This window comes from Bos mutus, chromosome X (assembly GCF_027580195.1).
Source record: "Bos mutus isolate GX-2022 chromosome X, NWIPB_WYAK_1.1, whole genome shotgun sequence".
In the NCBI taxonomy this organism is placed as follows: Eukaryota; Metazoa; Chordata; class Mammalia; order Artiodactyla; family Bovidae; genus Bos; species Bos mutus.
Window position 1 is genome coordinate 93,459,258 of NC_091646.1, and position 14,532 is coordinate 93,473,789.

General features: G+C 41.2%; 1 protein-coding gene and 1 pseudogene across 2 annotated transcripts in view; one reads left to right on the forward strand and one right to left on the reverse strand.

Annotated features, from left to right (window-relative positions):
• SRPX (sushi repeat containing protein X-linked) overlaps window positions 1-14,532 on the forward strand; it is a 144,342-nt gene that overhangs the window by 97,823 nt on the left and 31,987 nt on the right. The window lies entirely within an intron of this gene.
• Window positions 1,356-14,291, reverse strand: LOC102270250 (peptidyl-prolyl cis-trans isomerase D-like; annotated as a pseudogene).

Sequence of the window (14,532 nt, forward strand, 5' to 3'; positions counted from 1 at the left end):
GACTTCACATTCCAGGATGTCTGGCTCTAGGTGAGTGATCACACCATTGTGATTATCAGTACATAAGCTTTCCCTTTTCTGTATGTCCTCAATGGCATTTGTTACATGTCTTTTTCTTTCCCCCTTTTGTAGCACTGGTTTATTAAGACTGAATCCCTATCAGTTTTTGTAGACTGTCAGTAGTCACGTATGGATGTGAGAGTTGGACTATAAAGAAAGCTGAGCACCGAAGAACTGATGCTTTTGAACTGTGGTGTTGGAGAAGACTCTTGAGAGTCCCTTGGACTGCAAGGAGACCCAACCAGTCCATCCAAAAGGAAATCAGTCCTGAATATTCATTGGAAGGACTGATGCTGAAGCTGAAACTCCAATACTTTGGCCATCTGATGTGAAGAGTTGACTCATTGGAAAAGACCCTGATGCTGGGAAAGATTGAAGGCAGGAGGAGAAGGGGACGACAGAGGATGAGATGGTTGGATGGCATCACTGACTCAATGGACATGAGTTTGAGTAAGCTCCAGGAGTTGGTGATGGACAGGGAGGCCTAGCATGCTGCAGTCCATGGGGTTGCCAAGAGTCGGAGATGACTCTGTGACTGAACTTAACTGAAACAATGGGGGAACTGAAGCATCAAAGCAAACACATTAAGGATCATACATAATAGATAAACCCTTAAATTTTCTTATTCCCTATATTATTATTCCCCTTATTATTTATTTGCTTAAGTAATTCAACGCATACTGACAGCTTAAGGTGAAAAGTGTCGGATTCGTGATCTCCAAAGATTTAGCTTTGGGACCAGGGACCAGGCTTGATCACTCAAGAGCTTTTGTGTAGCAGAGTTTTATTAAAGTATGAAAAGAGACAGAGAAAGCTTCTGACATAGACATCAGAGGGGAACAGAGAGTGCCCCCCTTGCTAGTCTTAGCAAGGGAGTTATATACTTTTTTAATTGGTTATTGCAGTAAGTCAAAAGAATGTCTCAGGGTTGTAAAGGTCTTACCAGACCCACTCCCACAATATACATTTTAAGATAATGGGATTAGAACTAACAATAGAAAGATTTTACCAGAGCTGCTCCCATAATATATATTTTAAAATGACAGGATTAGTCAGAAGTTTCTCAAAAGGGAGAAACATGTCTTCAAGCAGGATACATTGTTGTTATATAATCATTGGTACAGAGTTTAAGGAAAACATATCCTTGAGCAATATGAGTTGTTTTGTTGTATAATCATCTGCTCTGGGCTTAAAGAAAAAAACCCTTTGTCCTTTTCTCCTCCTTGAAAACTCCAGACCCCTTTCTCCTCCTCAGGACTTCTTATCAGCCTACCTAGGAACTGACTCTCCAATACTTAACCAAAACTGAATTGCTTAAGAAACATTTCTGCATAGGCTGCAGAGCAGCCTATCTTTCTGTGCCTTTATCTTTTGTTTGACTTCCAGCAATTCTGCCTGAATAGCTCTATCTTCTGGTGCCATCTCCTGGGCTTTCTTAAAGTCAGACAATGCTTGATCGTATTCTTTGAATCCTGGCCACCCTTGGGCTCTATGGTACAGTGCCTTGGTGTTTGCTGAATCTGTTTCAAGGACCTCCAAGCAACTGTCAACCACTCCCTGCCAATCAGACATTTTCAGTGGACATCTTCAGTTTGCAAGCTCCAATATTCAGCACACAGCTTAAAGCAACAGGCTGCAGCTTTGATCCACGTGCTTTTTCAGCTGCAACTTTTGTGCCTTCCACATACCTTAAAACTTTGGTGTACTTTTTTTTAATGGCCATCTCTCAGTTCTGGGATTTGAATAAAGAATTTCCAATGTTTTTTAAGTGTTCTGTTACTGATAAAATTTCATCTACATCTTTTAAATCTACATCTGCATCCTCCGAAATCTCGATGACTGTCACCAGAACTATCTTGGGGGAATATTCCCTAATCATCCCCTTCCTTCAGTTTTCTGCATTCTGCAATAATGCACAATTTGGCAGTTTTTTGACCTTTCATCTCCACATTTTCCCAAATCCTTGCCACACCCATTCCTTTCATCACTTGCCCAAACAACACGTGTTTCCCATGAGTGAGGAGTCGGAACTGTCGTGATGAACTGAGAATCGCTTATCTTGCAGCCTGCATTTGCCAGGCTCAGTAATTCCGCCTCATTATGCTGACAATGGAAGTTTTCATCTTCAAATTTTTCATCATAAATATTTTCTCCACCTGTCCCATTCTAATTGGAGAAGTCTCCACCCTGAATCATAAATTTCTTGATTTGATGAAAAGGGCATCCTTTCAATTTCACCACTTCCCTGGTGGCTCAGACGGTAAAGCGTCTGCCTATAGTCTGGGAGACCCAGGTTCGATCCCTGGGTTGGGAAGATTCCCTGGAGAAGGAAATGGCAACCCACTCCAGTACTCTTGCCTGGAAAATCCCATGGATGGAGGAGCCTGGCGGGCTACAGTCCATGGGGTTGCAAAGAGTCGGACACGACTGAGCGACTTTTTTTTTTTTTCAAATAGAGAGGTTTCCCAGTAGTGAGTCCAATGCCCGTTTCTCCTGTACCTGACTGCTAAGTCACTTCAGTCATGCCCAACTCTTTGCGACCCCATGGACTGTCGCCCACCAGGTTCCTCTATCCATGGGATTTTCCAGACAAGAGTACTGCAGTAGGTTGCCATTTCCTTCTCCAAGGGAATCTTCCTGACCCAGGGATTGAACTCATGTCTCTTATGTCTCCTGCACTGGCAGGAGTTCTTTACCACTACCACCACCTGGGTAAGTGTTCTGTACACAATTTTCCTGTACACAATGCTTGAAAAATGTATGCAGTTTGGGGCATAATATCTGCAAGCAATTTTAAGGCAATTAGACCATATTGTTCCCCTCTAATATCCAGATTGAAGAAGACTAGAGGGTTACTGGGGTTGGAGTGCTTAACTGGGGTGAGGAGGAGACAAGTGCAACATTGTGGCCCAAGGACACCATTTGCAAGTGACTCAGAGCACTGCATGGAGAAGGCAATGGCACCCCACTCCAGTACTCTTGCCTGGAAAATCCCATGGGCAGAGGAGCCTGGTAGGCTGCAGTCCGTGGGGTTGCTAAGAGTTGGACACGACTGAGCGACTTCACTTTCCCATTTCACTTTCATGCATTGGAGAAGGAAATGGCAACGCACTCCACTGTTGTTGCCTGGAGAATCCCAGGGACGGGGAGCCTGATGGGCTGATGTCTATGGGGTCGCACAGAGTCGGACACGACTGAAGTAACTTAGCAGCAGCAGAGCACTGCATGGCCACAGCACAGCACACTGCATCCATGTAGACCAGCTGTGCTGTTATGTGTCTCTTTAATGATGGCCTTTTTTTTTTTTTTTACTTTACGGTATTGTATTGGTTTTGCCATACATCAACATGATGGCCCTTCTAATAGGCATTTGGTGTTGTCTTATGATTTTGATTTGCTTTTTAATGACTAGTAATATTTAGCATCTTTTCATGTATCTGTGCAATGGCACCCCACTCCAGTACTCTTGCCTGGAAAATCCATGAATGGAGGAGCCTGGTGGGCTGCAGTCCATGGGGTCGCTAAGTGTCGGACATGACTGAGTGACTTCCTTTCACTTTTCACTTTCATGCATTGGAGAAGGAAATGGTAACCCACTCTAGTGTTCTTGCCTGGAGAATCCCAGGGACGGGGGAGCCTGGTGGACTTCCGTCTGTGGGGTCACACAGAGTCGGACACGACTGAAGCGACTTAGCATGTATCTGTTGGCCTTTCATATATTTTCTTTGGAGAAATGTCTGTTCAGGCCTTTTGACCATTTTAAAATTGAATCATTTATTTGCTGTTGAGTTAAATGAGTTCTTTAGCGATTCTGGATATTAATCCCTTATCAGATAAATGGCTTGCAAGTGTTTTTTGTTCCCATTTTGTAGGTTGTCTTTATACTTGTTGATAGTTTCTCTTACTGTGCAGAAGCTTCTTAGTTTCATGTAATCCTACTTGTTTTTTTGTTTGTTTTTTGTTTTTTCATTTTGTTGCTAGTGCTTAAGGTGTCATATCCAAAAATCATTGCCAAGAGCTATATCAAGGAGCTCTTTTTCCTGTTTTTTCATCTAGGAATTTCATAGTTTCATATCTTCTATTTAAGTCTCTAATCCATTTCAAGCTCATTTTTGTAAGAAGTATAACCTAAGGTGTTAGTTTCATTTTTTTACGTGTGAATATCCAGTTTCTTCAGCACTAGTTGTTAAAAAGACTGACTTTTCTCTATTGAGTATTCTTGGCTCTTTTGTCAAATACAAGTTGGCTATATATCCTTGAGTTTATTTCTGGGCTCCCAATTCCTTCCCATTTGCTTTTTTGGGCGGGTAAGGATGTGTTTTTATGCCAGTACTATACTGTATGCAGGTCAGGAAGCAACAGTTAGAACTGAACATGGAACAACAGATTGGTTCCAAATAGGAAAAGGAGTATGACAAGGCTGTATATTGTCACCCTGCTTGTTTAACTTATATGCAGAGTACATCATGAGAAACGCTGGGCTGGAAGAAGCACAAGCTGGAATCAAGATTGCCGGGAGAAATATCAATAACCTCAGATATGCAGATGACACCACCCTTATGGCAGAAAGTGAAGAGGAACTCAAAAGCCTCTTGATGAAAGTGAAAGAGGAGAGTGAAAAAGTTGGCCTAAAGCTCAACATTCAGAAAATGAAGATCATGGCATCCGGTCCCACTTCATGGGAAATAGACAGGGAAACAGTGGAAACAGTATCAGACTTCATTTTTTGGGCTCCAAAATCACTGCAGATGGTGACTGCAGCCATGAAAGTAAAAGATGCTTACTCCTTGGAAGTAAAGTTATGACCAACCTAGATAGCATATTCAAAAGCAGAGACATTACTTTGCCAACAAAGGTCCATCTAGTCAAGGCTATGGTTTTTCCAGTGGTCATGTATGGATGTGAGAGTTGGACTGTGAAGAAAGCTGAGTGCCAAAGGATTGATGCTTTTGAACTGTGGTGTTGGAGAAGACTTTGAGAGTCCCTTGGACTGCAAGGAGATCCAACCAGTCCATTCTAAAGGAGATCAGCCCTGGATGTTCTTTGGAAGGAATGACACTAAAGCTGAAAGTCCAGTACTTTGGCCACCTCATGCAAAGAGTTGACTCATTGGAAAAGACCCTGATGCTGGGAGGGATTGGAGGCAGGAGGAGAAGGGGACGACAGAGGATGAGATGGCTGGATGGCATCACTGACTCGATGGACATGAGTTTGAGTGAACTCCGGGAGTTGGTGATGGACAGGGAGGCCTGGCGTGCTGCAATTCATGGGGTCACAAAGAGTCGGACATGACTAAGTGACTGAACTGAACTGATACTGTTTGAAGTACCATAGCTTTATAGTATAGCTTGAAATCAGAAAATGTGATGCCTCCTGCTATATTCTTTTTTTGTTGTTGTTGTTCTATTCTTTGAGAATTGCTTGGCTATTTAGGGGTCTTTTGTAGTTCTGTACAAGCTTCAGGACTGTTCTCCACCCCCATCCCCACTTGTGTAAAAATGCCTAGCATTTTTTCATAGATTGTCCCAGCCTTCTACCACTGAGAATAATGTTAGCTGTAGACTAGTCATTTATGACCTTTCTTATGTTTAGGTACTTTGTTTCTATACCAAAAACTTTTTTTTTAAAAGGATCATGAACATAAGTTGAATTTTGTCAAATGCTTTTTCTCCATCTATTGGGGTGATTTTTTCATTCTATTAATCTGATATATCATTGATTTTGTGTCTGTTGAGCCATCCTGCATTCTAGGTGAAATTCCACTTGGTCATGCTGAGTTATCCTTGTAATGTGCTGCTGAATTCAGTTTGCTAATATTTTGAGAAATTTTGCATCCATACTAATCAGGGATATTGATCTGTATTTTTCTGATAGTGTCTTTTTCTGGCTTTGCTATCAGGGTAATGTTGACCTCATAAAATGAGTTTGGAAATATTTCTTCCTTTTCTACTGTTTTTGGAAGGGTTTCAAGGTTACTGTCAATTCTTTACAAACATTCTTTAAATGTTTGGTAACATTCATTAGTGAAGCTATCTGGTCCTGGGCTTTAATCATTGGGGGATTTTTAATTTTTTTATTATTTTATTGATTTAATCTCCTTACTAGTAATTGATCTATTCAGACTTTCCATTCCTTCATGATTCACTCTTGATTGTTTTTATGTTTCTAAGAATTTTTCCACTTCTAGGTTGTCGAATTATTGGCATAGAGCTATTCATAATAGCCTCTTATGAACTTTGTATTTCTGTTGTATCAGTTGTAATTCTCTGACATTTACAGTTTTGTTGATTTAGTTTTTTCCTTAGTTTAAGGGAGTGTCAATTTAATTTATTTTTCAAAGAACCAACTCTTAGTTTGGTTAATCTTTTCTACTGTTTTTCTGTTTTCAGTTTCATTTATTTTTGCTCTAATCTTTATTTCCTTCCCTCTGGGTTCAGTTTCTTTCTCTAGCTCCTTAAGGCATAATTAGGTTGTTAATTTGGGAAATTTCTTGCTTTTTAATGTTGGTTTTTATTGTTGTGCATTTGAGTTTTCATATGTTGTCTCCATTTCTGTGTCAAGATACTTTATTTCCCCTTTAATTTCTTCCTGATCCATATGTTATTCAGGAGAGTGTTGTTTAATTTCCATGTATACATGAATTTTCAGTTTCCTCTTGTTGCTGCTCAGTCGTGTCCGACTCTGTGCGACCCCATAGACGGCAGCCCACCAGGCTTTCCCGTCCCTGGAATTCTCCAGGCAAGAACACTGGAGTGGGTTGCCATTTCCTTCTCCAATGTGTGGAAGTGAAAAGCTAAAGGGAAGTCACTCAGTCGTGTCCGACTCCTAGCGACCCCATGTTATTGATTTCTTATTTTGTACCACTGTGGTCAGAGAAGATACTTGGTATAATTTCAGTCTTCTTAAATTTTCTGCTGCTGCTGCTAAGTCGCTTCAGCCATGTCCGACTCTGTGTGACCCCATAGACGGCAGCCCACCAGGCTCCCTCATCCCTGGGATTCTCCAGGGAAGAACACTAGAGTGGGTTGCCATTTCCTTCTCCAATGCATGAAAGTGAAAAGTGAAAGTGAAGTCGGTCAGTCGTGTCCGACTCTTCACAACCCCTTGGACTGCAGCCTACCAGGCTCCTCCATCCATGGGATTTTCCAGGCAAGAGTACTGGAGTGGGGTGCCATTGCCTTCTCTGTCTTAAATTTTCTAAGACTTGTTTATTTAGTGGCCTAACATATGGTCAGGAGAAGGAAATGGCAACCCACTCCAGTATTCTTGCCTGGAGAATCCTGTGGATGGAGGAGCCTGGTGGCTGCTGTCCATAGGGTCGCACAGAGTCAGATATGACTGAAGTGACTTAGCATGCGTGCGTGCATTGAAGAAGGAAATGGCAACCCACTCCAGTATTCTTGCCTGGAGAATCCCAGGGAGCCTGGTGGGCTGCTGTCCATGGGATCACACAGAGTCTGACACGACTGAAGCGACTTAGCAGCAGCAGCAACATATGGTCTGTTCTAGAAAATGTTTCACCTGCACTTGAGAAGAATGTGTATTCTGCTGATGTTGGATAGACTATTCTGTGTATGTCTGTTTTGTATATTTAGTCTGTGCATGCTAACTCACTTCAGTCATGTCTGACTCTTTGTGAACCTATGGACTGTGGCCCGCCAGGATCCTCTGTCCATGGGATTCTCTAGGCAAGAATACTGGAGTGGGTTGCCATGCTCTCTTCCAGGGGATCTTCCTGACCAGGCATCAAACCCATGTCTCTTATGTCTCCTGCACTGGTAGGTGAGTTCTTTACCGCTAGTGCCAGCTGAGAAGCCCCTTTTGGTCTATAGAGTTATTCAAATTTGGTGTTTCTTTATTGATTCTGTCTAGATGATCTATCCATTGTTGAGAGTGGGGTTTTAAAGTCCTGTTTATTTCTCCTTTTAGGTCTATCAGTTTTTGCTTTATGAATTTCAGTTTTCTAATGTTGGGCACGTAAATATGATCATTATAACTTTTTGATGTATTGATCCTATCATCATTATATAATGACCGTCTTTGTTTCCTTTTACCATTTTTAAAATTAAAGCCTATTTTGTCTGATATATCTACTCCTGACTTTTTTGGGTTGTTTGCTTAAATTATTTTTCCATCCCTTTACATTTCCTTTGTATGTCTTGAAGGCCAAAATGATTCTTGCAATGAGCATATCATTAGATCTTTTATAAAAATCCATTTAGCCATTTGATTTCTCATTTAGAGAACTGGATCCATTTACATTTAAAGTTATTATTGATAAATAATAAGATACTGCCATTTTGTTAATTGTTTTCTGGTTGTTTTATAGATCAGCTATTTCTTCTTTTCTTTTATTGTGTTTTGATGCTGTGTGGTATTAGTATGCTTTGACTTTATCATACTTTTTTGTAATTCAGGTTTTTCCCTTCTTGTTACCATATGAGCATGCATTTTAAGTCACTTCAGTCATGTCTGATTCTTTTTGACGCTATAGACCATAGCCCATCAGGCTCCTCTGTCCATGGGATTCTCCAGGCAAAAATACTGGACTGGGTTCCATGCCCTCCTTTAGGGGATCTTTCCAACCCAGGGATCGAACCCACATCTCTTATGTCTCCTGCATTGGCAGGCAGGTTCTTTACCACTAGTACCACCTGGGAAGCTGTTACCATGAGGCTTACATTAAAAACAAACAAACAAACAAAAAAACCTTAAATTATAACACACTATTTTAAACTAATACCAACTTAATTTCAATCAAATCCTAAGCTTTATACTTTAAATTATACTCCCTTCCCGTTTTAGGTTATTGATGTTACAATTTACATAGTTTTTAATATTGTATACTTCATAACTTTAATATTGTATACCTCAGATTATTGTAATTTTAGTTATTTTTACCATGTTAGGTATTCTTTTAAGTTTCTGTATCTTTGAAAAAATGTTTTATATTGGATTATAGTTGATTAACAATGTTACTTTCAGATGTACAGCAAAGTAATGCAGTTATATATATATATATACACGTATATATGTATCTACTCTTTTTCAAATTCTTTTCGCACTTAGGTTATTACAAAAAATTGAGCAGAGTTCCCTGTGCTATACAATAGGTCCTTGTTGATTATAGATTTTAAATATAGCAGTGTGTACCTGTCCAACCTGCACTCTCTCCTCTCCCCACCCTTCACCCTGACACCATAGTTCATTCTCTGAGTCTGCTTCTGCTTTGTAGTGTCACCTTTTAAGATTCTGCATATTAGTGATGTCATATATTTGTCTTTCTCTTTCTTACTCACTATGATAAACTCCAGGTCCATCCATGTTTCTGCAAATGGCATTATTTCATTCTTTTTATGCCTGAATAATATTTCATTGTATATATGTACCACATCTTCTTTATCCATTCATCAGTGGACATTTAGGTTACTTCCATGTCTTGGATATTGTAGATAGTGCTGCAATGAACATTGTGGTGTGTGTATCCTTTTAAACCACGTTTTTCTTTTGATGTATGCCCAGGAGTATCACTATTTTTAGTTTTTTAAGAAACCTCCACACTGTTCTCCATAATCCCTGTACCAATTTAAATTCCCACCAACAGTGTAGGAAGGTTCCATTTTCTCCACACTCTCTCTAGCATTTATTATTTGTAGACTTTTTATTCCTAGATTTTTTTTTTTTAAGAGCCTCCATACAGTTCTCCATAGTGGCTGTATCAATTTGCATTCCCACTAATAGTACAAGAGGGTTCCCTTTTCTCCACATCTTCTCTAGCATTTATTGTTTGTAGATTTTTTAAATGATGGCCATTCTGATCAGTGTGAGGTGATACCTCATTGTAGTTTTGACTTGCATTTTTATAATAATGAATAATGTTGAGCATCTTTTCATGTGTTTATTGACCATCTGTATGTCTTCTTTGGAGAAATGTCTGTTTAGGTCTTCTGCCCATTTTTTGATTGTGCTGTTTGTTTTTTCTATATTGAGTTGTATGAGCTGTTTGCTATTTTGAATATTAACCCCTTGTCAGTTGGCCTTGTTTGCAAATATTTTCTCCCATTCTGTAGGTTGTCTTTTCATTTTGCTGGTGGTTTCCTTTGCTGCACAAAAGCTTATAAATTGGGTTAGGTTCTGTTTGTTTATTTTTGCTTTTATTTCTTTTGCCTTGGGAGACTGATCTAAGAAAACATTTCTATGATCTATGTAGAAGGTGCACTTGAGAAGAATGTGTTTTCTGCTGCTTTTGGATGAAATGCTACATGAATATCAATTCCATCTGGTCTAATGTGTCATTTAAGGCCTGGGTTTCCTTATTGATTTTCTGTCTGGATAATCTATCCATTGATGAAAGTGGGGTGTGAAAGTCCCCCACTATTATTGTGTTACTGTCAATTTCTCCTTTTATGTCTATTAGTATTTGCCTTATATATTGAGGTGCTCTCTATCTGTGCATCCATTCTTTTTCTGAGATCTTGGATTATCTTTACCATCATTACTCTGAATTGCTTTTCAGGCAGATTGCCTATCTCCATTTCACTTATTTGTTCTTCTGGAGTTTTATCTTGTTCCTTCATCTGGGACATATACCTCTGCTGTCTCATTTTGTCTAATTTTCTGATTGCAGTTTCCACTCTGCAGGCTACAGGCTGTGTAGTTCTTGCTTCTGTCTGTCTGGTTTTGAATGAGGCAGTCTAAGAGGCTTGTGCAGGCTTCCTGGTGGGAGGGATTAGTTCCTGCCTACTGGTAGGTGGAGCTGGGTCTTGTCCATCTCCTGGGCAGGGTCCTGTCAAGGGGTGTGTTTAGTAGGCAGCTGTGTGCTCAGGATGACTTAAAATAGTCTCACAAGTGGGGCTGTTTTCCTGTCCTGTTGGTTGTTTAGCTTGAGGCATCTTAGCACTCAGCCTACAGGCTGTTGGGTGGGTCCAGGTCTTGATAAGAAAATGGTGGCCTCCAGCAGGGCTCATGCTGATGTATATTCCTGAGAACTACTGCTGTAATTGTCTGTCCCAACAGTGAGCCACAGCTGCCTCCCCTAACCTCTGCAGGTAACCCTCCAATACTAGCAATACTAGCAGGTAGGTCTGGCCCAGTCTTTTATGAGGTCACTGATTTCTTTTCCCTGGTTCCTGGTGTGCCAAAGACCTTGTGTGTGCCCTCCAAAGTGGAGTTTCTGTTTTCCCCAGTCCTATGGAATTCCTGTGATTAAACCCCACTTCCTTCAAAACTAGAGGATTTGGAGGCTCCTCTTCCTGTTGCCAGACCCCCTAGCTGGGGAGCCTGATGTGGGGCTCAGAACTTCCACTCCTGTGTACAACTTCTGTGGTGTAATTATTTTCCAGTTTGTGGCCCGCCCACCTGATGGCCAGGAGTTGATTTAATCACTTTTGCACACAGGCGCGTGGGTGCGCACGCTACCCCGCCCCCCCATCTTGTAGCTCCTTCTTTGTCTTTGGATGTAGGGTATCTTTTTTGATAGGTTCTAGCATTTTTTTGCAGAGAAGGCAATGGCACCTCACTTCAGTGTTCTTGCCTGGAGAATCTCAGGAACGGGGGAGCCTGGTGGGGTGCCGTCTATGGGGTTGCAGAGTCAGACATGACCGAAGTGACTTAGCAGCGGCAGCATTTTTTGTTGGTTGTTCAGAAGTTAGTTATTTTGGTGGTTTCATCAGAAGAGGTGAGCTCACATCCTTCTACTCTGCCATCTTGTCTCTGTCTACCATGGTTGTTTTTTAACTTTTTAATTCAAGCTGTAAGTGAATTACATACCACTATTACCATATTACAGAACTCAACTTTGACTAAGTTTCCCCCTTTCCAGTGAGTTTTACACTGCCTTCTTATGTTCTTATGATGTTAGTTATTGTCCTTTTATAGTTATTCCTCAGTACTTACAGGGGATAGGTTGGAAGACTCACTGTGGACCCCAAAATCCGTGGATGCTTACATCCCATTGTCAGTGCTCTGTATCTATGGGCTCCATATACATTGATCTTCTGGTTCTACATATAGTATGTGGTCCATGGTTGGTTGAATTTGTGGATCTGTAACTTGTGGATATGGACGACTGACTGTACTTCCACTCAAAGAAGTCTTGTAAAGCAGGTCTAATGGTGATGAACTCTCTCAGCTTTTGTTTTTTCAGAAAAATATTTGTGTCTCTTTCATTTCTATAGGGGAGCTTTACTGGATATGGAATTTCTAGGGTTGACAGTTTTTCCTCCCAATATTTTGAATATGTCATACCATTCTCTTCTGGTCTGAAAAATTTCCATTATTAAACCACTGGTAGTCTTATGGTAGTCTTATGGTTTGGTCTCGGTTGCAGAGTGCTCATTTAAAATGCTGAATTATGTGCAAACTACATTTTACATAGAAATGTATCTCAAATAGTTCCCATTTGTGTTCTCTTTCATTAGAGGTCATTTCTATGTAAAACCATCAAAATTGCCTTTATAGGTCATGTCCATTTGACGGCCTCTAAACCCTTCAGTTCAGACAGTAAAGCGTCTGCCTGCAATGCGGGAGACCTGGATTCGATTCCTGGGTCAGGAAGATCCTCTGGAGAAGGAAATGGCACCCCACTCCAGTATTTTTGCCTGGAGAATCCCATGGACGGAGGAGCCTGGGGGGCTACAGTCCACGGGGTCGCAGAGTCAGACATGACTGAGCGACTTCACTCACTCACTCAGTCTTATGGAGGTTCCCTTGTATGTAACTTCTCTCTTTTCTCTTGTTGCTTTAAAAAGTCTTTGTTTTTGTCTTTTGACAATTATAATATGTCCTGGTGTAGCCTATTTGGGTTCAATCTATTTGGCATCCTTTTTGGATCTAGATGTCTAGTTCTCTCCCAAGGATTGGGAATTTTTCAGCCATTATTTACTGAAATACACTTTTTGTCCCTTTCCTTCTCCTAGAATTCCCAGAATGCAAATACTTTTCATTGTGTCCTATAAGTCCCTTAGGCTCTCTTCAATCTTTTTCATTATTTTTCCTTTTTGTTCCTCTGACTGGATAATTTCAAATTATCTGTTTCCCAGGTTTCTTATTCTTCTGCATAGTTGAATCTGCTTTTGAGGCTCTCTATTGAATTTGTCAGTTATTTTATTATTCAGATGTATGATTTTTTTTTCATGGTTTATATTTGTCAAACTCCTGTTCATTTTTCTAATTTCATTTAGTTGTCTGTTCTTATAGCTCACAAAACCTCTTTAAGAGAATTATTCTGAATTCTTTGAAAGTTCATAGCTCTCCAATTTCTTAGGGTCAGTTATTGGCCCTTTATTAATTACATTTGGTGGTATCAGACATACTTGCTTTTTCATGATCCTTGATTCTTTTTATCGGTATCTGTTCATTTGAGTAAGTGATCTCTTTTTCCAGACAGTTCCGGTTTACTTTGGCAGAGACAGTTCTTCAGTCAGCTCTGTTAGGTTTCTGGACATATCTGCTGGTAACATCCTTGGGAAGGTGGGGCTTGCTGCTAGGATCTGGTTGGCTGAAGCATCGGTTTGAGCTCTGAGCTTGGTGGCAGGGGTGTGCCATAGACTGGGAACAGCTGGGTAGGTCTGCCATCTTAGTCCCCTGCCCAAATGCAGCTGTAGGATGTGCTTCATGAATTCTAGATTCTCCTCAGGCTTACTAGATGCTTTAGACTGGGTAATATGCCCAGCTGTAGGTGCGGCTATGAATTAGCTTCCCTCCTCTGGCAAAGCAGCAGGAAGGGACCCAGAGTTGGCATGGCTCATGGTCTGGGGACCCAAGTCAAACAAGAGTGTGCACTGAATATTTTGCCTAGGTAAGGACACCAGTTTTGCTCTGCAGACAGAGAAAGCTACAGTCTGTGTTCTGTTCAGATGCACCATAAGCAGGGCTGTTGGATGGGTGATACAGCTTCCTTTGTGTTAGGCTTCAGTTCCTTGGTCAGGTGGTCTGAAGGTAGTATTCAGTTATAAGTGAGGTTGTGAATGGTTTTCCATTCCTGGGCACAGTGGGAAAAGCACCTTCAATGCCACGGATATTCTTAGTTTGTGACCTTGACTCAAGCCGACTCATATATCAAGTTCCCTGGCCTCACAGGGCCACTTTCTTTGCCCTGGCAGCCATCAGCTCTGCTCACCTGCCTCTCAGTTAAGAGTTGCTGGGTTGTACAGCTTCCAGGTATTCTCACCAACTCCTCCTGTCAGCTGGGAGCCACACTCCAGAATGGGTAGGGCAATGACTCGGGCCATGCCTGGGTGGTACTGGGAGGGCACATTTCAGGCAACTCTCAAATTTTCCCAAATAGGCTTTCTGGTCTGGAAGGGACAGGAGCCTCAGTCTGTAGTGGGTGAGGCTATGTATCACCTCCCCTGCCTGGGCATAGCAGAGGGACTGTCCAGAGGGACAGCACAAAAATGGTGTCCCTGGCATGTATTCCCTGAGAGCCTCTCTGTAGGTCTCAAGATGTGTGCCAAGCCTGAAACCTGTCCT